Source organism: Diachasma alloeum, unplaced genomic scaffold (genome assembly GCF_001412515.2).
Source record: "Diachasma alloeum isolate Michigan unplaced genomic scaffold, Dall2.0 Dall_scaffold_00347, whole genome shotgun sequence".
NCBI lineage: Eukaryota > Metazoa > Arthropoda > Insecta > Hymenoptera > Braconidae > Diachasma > Diachasma alloeum.
Genome location: NW_021680486.1, coordinates 301532 through 307955, shown reverse-complemented (window position 1 = coordinate 307955; position 6424 = coordinate 301532).

Genomic DNA, 6424 nt, shown 5'->3' with positions numbered 1-6424 from the left:
AGAGAGAGACAGAGAGAGACAGAGAGAGTCAGAGAGAGACAGAGAGAGACAGAGAGAGACAGAGAGAGACAGAGAGAGACAGAGAGCAATATCGTTGCGCTCTTTTGTCGCGTAGAATGGTGGGGCGGGCACACACACATATGCTGCATATCACATGGATGTGCGCCCGCTTAAAAATCACCCCCCATTGGCCCACTCTTAAATTGCCAATAACTTTTTAGGGGTGAGTCTGATCAAAAAGTGCAAGAGCACTTTTCTGCTCAGAATCACCCCCTGATCCTAGGGTGTTTAGATGTACATGTACTTCTGAAATACCCTGTATACATTCATATGCGGACCTCGGACTTGAAAAATAAGAAGTTAGAAGGGTCCATTCCACCCAATGTTTCCCTATTATTTAAAAAAAAAAAAACAAAAACAAATGTTTTCAAAAAGAATTCTTTGTGAACATTTTGTTCGGCTATTCCTATAAGGAAATCAGTTTATCTCTTCACGAAATACAATCCATATAGGAATCATCAGAGCAAAAATTGAATAAGGAACCAAATCAAGTCAGAAAATTCTTAAGGGGTCTCCTCAGTAATATTTTAGGGCATAGAGTGGGGGTAAAAATCAAAGACGCCGACAGTCAGCTGCAACTTCTAGAAAAAAAAATGAGATGAAAGATCTTTGCATCCTTTGATAAAAACTACCCAACATAAATTATTTTCACTTTATTAGAGATAATAACTTCCTCAGTAAATGATTTTTTAGATTGAAAATCTTCCTATAATTGTAAAAATTGAAATAAATTAGTGATGTCAACTTGGCAACAGCGCGATTTATTTTCAAGGAGTTGGTACTGATTCGGTCGGTAAAAACATATCCTTCCTGAGTATCATCGTGTCATGTGGCTACGTGCTAATGGAGTATAGGTTATATCAGCTCATCGTAAACAACAACAAATATTCGTTTTAAAATAATTAAAAACTGCAGTCAATCATTAATTGTGACAATGGAAAATTCAGAGGGAACCACGGTCAGATATAAAGGAAAATTCATCAAGAAAAAACGTTTAAATCAGCTGTTATCTCAAGTTCACGTTGGCAAGAATAATAAAGGCAAAACAGTTCTAGTGGTTCAGCCGATCCTCGACGAACAAAACGGAGATGTGCCCGTGAAAAAAAGAAAATTACAAAATGAAAGACTCGGAGCAAACCTGTGGGTTTCCACACAAGATGAAGAAGAGCAGAACAGTGCTGATGAGTGGTTTCAATCTGCTGATAATGATCCAGGAGAATCAGTGTCCCCAGAGCTATTTACTGGCAATCGCCTTGTGGATTTGAAGTTATTGGGCAAGGCTCTCATATGTGAAGCATGCAATCATCCTCTGTCTTTGAAGGATATTCAGGCAGAGAGAAGAAGAGGTCTTGGTTCATATTTATTTATCAAATTTTGGGAATGTTTGAAGATACGGAGGGTGCCTACGAGCAAGTGCCTGCCAGACCGAGAAGATGGCAAAAAAGTGAATTTCGAGATAAATTTTCAAGCTGTTCTAGGTAAATATAAAACATTCTTGTTCTTCCCTGTTGGTATCAATAATAATAATCGCTGTTGGTACTAATAGATTGTTAAATGTTATAGGTTGTATTCATGCTGGAATCGGAAATCAACCATTCAATAAACTATTGGCACCCTTGAGCATTGAATTCTTATTATTTCAAATAATTGATTTTTCAGTTTTATAACTATAACATTTTACTATTATTATTATCATTATTATTCTTATTATTACAGGTGTATATATACACTACTGTATATCGCCACCGTCCTTCTAACGGCAAATATTATTAAAAACTATCATTATATTTTCCTGAAAAGAATTCTTATTATTTCAAATAATTGATTTTTCAGTTTTATAACTATAACATTTTACTATTATTATTATCATTATTATTCTTATTATTACAGGTGTATATATACACTACTGTATATCGCCACCGTCCTTCTAACGGCAAATATTATTAAAAACTATCATTATATTTTCCTGAAAAGAATTCTTATTATTTCAAATAATTGATTTTTCAGTTTTATAACTATAACATTTTACTATTATTATTATCATTATTATTCTTATTATTACAGGTGTATATATACACTACTGTATATCGCCACCGTCCTTCTAACGGCAAATATTATTAAAAACTATCATTATATTTTCCTGAAAAGAATTCTTATTATTTCAAATAATTGATTTTTCAGTTTTATAACTATAACATTTTACTATTATTATTATCATTATTATTCTTATTATTACAGGTGTATATATACACTACTGTATATCGCCACCGTCCTTCTAACGGCAAATATTATTAAAAACTATCATTATNCAAAACATCATCCTATTGAATAAATTCAATTGTTTATGATTCAGAAAATCTCAATTGAGTTTTATTCATCCAAATAACCCGCACTAGAATCGCGCGCATGCGCGTCGAATGCTCTGCCGCGATGTTGCCCAGTCTTGCTGCCGTTTCCACATAACCAAGTATCTATTCCAAAAAAATTCTGTGGTTTTTCAATAATAACTAAATAACTAAGAGATAAAACATGATGAAATTTCATGAGTAAAGAGTTCAAACATAAGCAGTGAGATAGGTGCAGAGTCTCGACACCCAGCACATTGTCCATGCTAGCTTTTTGTTGTTTTGAGGCGGTGTCTATCCACCCTGTGCATTACCATTATTTTTTATTTTTTGAGTTTATTATCCACATGATAAACCTATTCCGGATTCTGAGAATTAATTTAGAACTACTTGAATATCATACTATCCAATTCTCCACATTGTAGCACATTTCCTAATTTTTATGAAAATTACTGAGGAGACTCCTTAATAGATGATTAAAATTTGAAACTCGGTGGAGAGAATAAATCTGGAGTAGAACTGTTTATTTCCCTTCAATTGTTGACTCAAAAAATGTTCCATCTTATGAAAAATAAATCAGTTCAATTGAATTGAAAAGATTAAATTTCACCGGATGTAAAAACAGTCCTTGCTTATTTTGAAAAAAATAATGAAATCTGCCTAAAAATACAAAAATGAATGTTTTTGTAAAAAAACTGGGCCAAGAAAAAATTTTGTTTGATTCCTACTGGGAAATCGAAGTTTTTGAATAATACATAGAAATAAAAAAGGAAGCCAAGTTAAGAATTTTGAATGAATAGTGATAGTGCACATTCAAGTTTCTATAAGAAAAATAGTTCTCAATGGAATAAGTATTCTAAAAAAATTCTCCATGAAGTAAAAAATTAGTAGGAGCAGGACCAACGTTCTTGACGCGGAGTTTTTCATATCACTGTCTGTATCAATCTATTCCTCCATCCTTTGACCCACGCCAAGGACGTTGGTCCTACTCCTACTGATTTTTTATTTCATCGGAATTTCTTTAGAATACTTATTCCATTGAGAACTATTTTTCTTATAGAAACCTGAATGTGCACTATCACCATTTATTCAAAATTCCTAACTTGGCTTCCTTTTTTATTTCTATGTATTTTTCAAAAACTTCGATTTCCCAGTAGGAATCAAACAAAACTTTTTCTTGGCCCAGTTTTTTTACATTATTGTATCATCTTCGAAACATACGGAAAAATCAGACGAGTATTATTAATAAACGCCTTGTTTACTGAGTGGAACTTTACGCACTTGTAGTATAACATAGTGTTAAATTGAAGCTTCTTCAATTGATTATAAGCTCGAAATAAATGAAAAGAGTATAAAATAAAAAAAAACGTTCGCGGAACACGACATGAGATGAAAGAGTATCGGAATGAAAAGAGACGATCGTACATGAAGATAGTTGAAGGAGAGAGGAGAGGAACAAATACGCAACGATCCTATCAGGGTCTTTCAACTCTATACCAAAAATCGAAGCTCGGGGGAGGGGCTGAAATAGTGCAAAATAGTACGCGCAGGCACAGTAATATACAGTGTGGAAAATGAGCTTAGAGGCGGTGGGGTTCATTAAACATAAAAACTCGAATCCTTTATAACAAAAAAAAATTTTCAAACAAAATTGGGAAGTAAGTGATGACAAATATTTCTTTAGTAAAATTAATGCGAGAATAAAATATATATCAAGAGATTTTAAGGAATGTCTCCGAATCTTTCTTAAATCTTGACGTATAATCTAAATAAATAATCTAAATAAATGAATAACGATATAGAAGATGAAAACAATTTATTATGATAAATTATCGATCATATTCAAAACACAAACAATAAATGTAGAATGAATGTACGTGAAAAAGATAACTGCACGTGAATAAGAGAATGTCTAATTGATTTCAATCCTACGTCCAACTTGACCCATCTAACGATAATTCTCATGCATGAATGTGAACAATATAACATGTCATCTACCAACCCAATCAGCCTCTTTTGAAAATCAACAGATCCGAAAGTCCCCATTATATTGCCCGGGTTCTTTTGAAATAAATGTCTGGAAACACAGCAAACGCAAACTAAGAAATTATTGAATAAGTAGAGTAAACTATTTTCAAAGTAGAAAAAGCTATTTTCAGGATAGAATAGTCCGTTTTTCTATAGAAATGAGTTCTGAATGAAAATTGAATTGTTAGAATGAATCAATTAATTATTGGAATTGCTAGAATGAAGATTATTGGGATTGCTAGAATATTATTATTCAATTACGATTCAATTAGTTTTCATTGTAAATATTTCCAAACAACAACGTTTATTGGAAATTGTCATAAGACTCGGCATCCCGGTTTAATGTCATTTTTCGATGAGACTTATTGCTTAGGAGATAGGAGATATGTAGGAAATATGAATTAGGTGAATTTTTTGTAGATTTTTTGGCTCATACGTATGAATTTCAATTTTGTTTGTTCATAATCAGTGTAATGATTAAATGATGAGCTTTAAAATGGAGTTTGGTCTTGAAATAATGAGTCAAAGACTGGGAAGTTCTAGGGTGCGACAGTCGATCGGAGTTGGCCAGTAAATTCCAAGTATTGGTATCGGCTGCTCTGAGGATGATTTTCTCCTCAATGAGGGAGTCAATCATCTCCTGTTCGTCGTTGAGTGTATACCTTGGGCCAGACCCTGTTTCTCTCTTCTTCTTCAGTGGCTTCCTCATTGAGGATCTTCGTGAAGATCCCCAGAAATTTGAGTCATCACTGTCCTCAGAGTCCTGGAAGCAGGAACTGAGAACTGGGACCTGAGAGCTGGGACCTGGTTGGGGCTCATTGCTTTGGATATTCTTGAATCTCCAAAAATCCTCATCATTACTGTCCTCAGAGTCCTGGACGAAAGAATTGGGACTTGGGAACTTGGGAGCTGGGATCTGGGAAATGAGAACTGGAACCTGAGAACTGGGACCTGGCTGGGGCTCATTGCTCTCCTTTGAATTTCCTTCATTTTGGACCTTTTCACTTTCCTCCCCCTCTCCACTTTGCTCTATATTTATATTAATATTGATGGAATTAGTGTTGAAATAGATAGGATAGGACAGGACAAAGTGGAAGGGTGGGGTAAAAGGGTTCATTATTTCAGTCTTTTGAGCCCGTGTTGGTCTAACCACAAAGGGAGACTAGCCACCAACATCAGCAGCACGATGGAAAAACTAAAAAACGTTATAAAAAAGTTGTTCACTTGTTGTTCCACTTGTTTCATCCTCACGTATAAAAAAATTCCATAGAAAATCCAAGCAAAGGTTTAGGTTTAGCGAATCCGCTAAACAACTCTATTAGATTTCGATTGAACTTTTTGTTAGTTTCTGGCCGTTTCTGTTGGAATGTTCAATGGAAAATATCATAGACAAATTCAATGGGATTCTGTTTTTCTATACAACTCATTCGATTGAGATATTTTCTATATGATTTCCTCGACTTAAATTTTATAATTTTTCTTTCATTCTATTGTTTTTTCCTTTTCATCCTAAAATAGAAATGGCCAAAAAGTCATAAAAAATTGAATAGGAATTCAATAGAATTGTCTAGAAGATTCGGTCTTTTATGAACTTTCGTTCATGCACAAAATTTAATAGAAAAACCTAGTTAATTTGCTAGACAATTCTAGTGGATTTGAACATATGCTTTCTATAAGTTATTCGCCATTTCTATTGACATGTTCAGTAGAAACTATTGTATAGGAAGAGTCAATGGAATTCGATTTTCCTATACAACTTATTCCATTAACATATTTTCTATAGAATTTATTCGGCTCAAATTTTCTAAGCTTTTTTGTTTGATTTTATTGATGGAAAGAAAAGAAGAATATAAGGAATAAATCGTAGCCAATTCGAGCCGAGAAAATTGTATCATGCCTGCTCGTCTACGCAAATACATAGTCAAATAAATGAATAAATAAATAAATGAAGAGGTAAATAAATGAATCGATAATGAGTAAATATTCTTAAT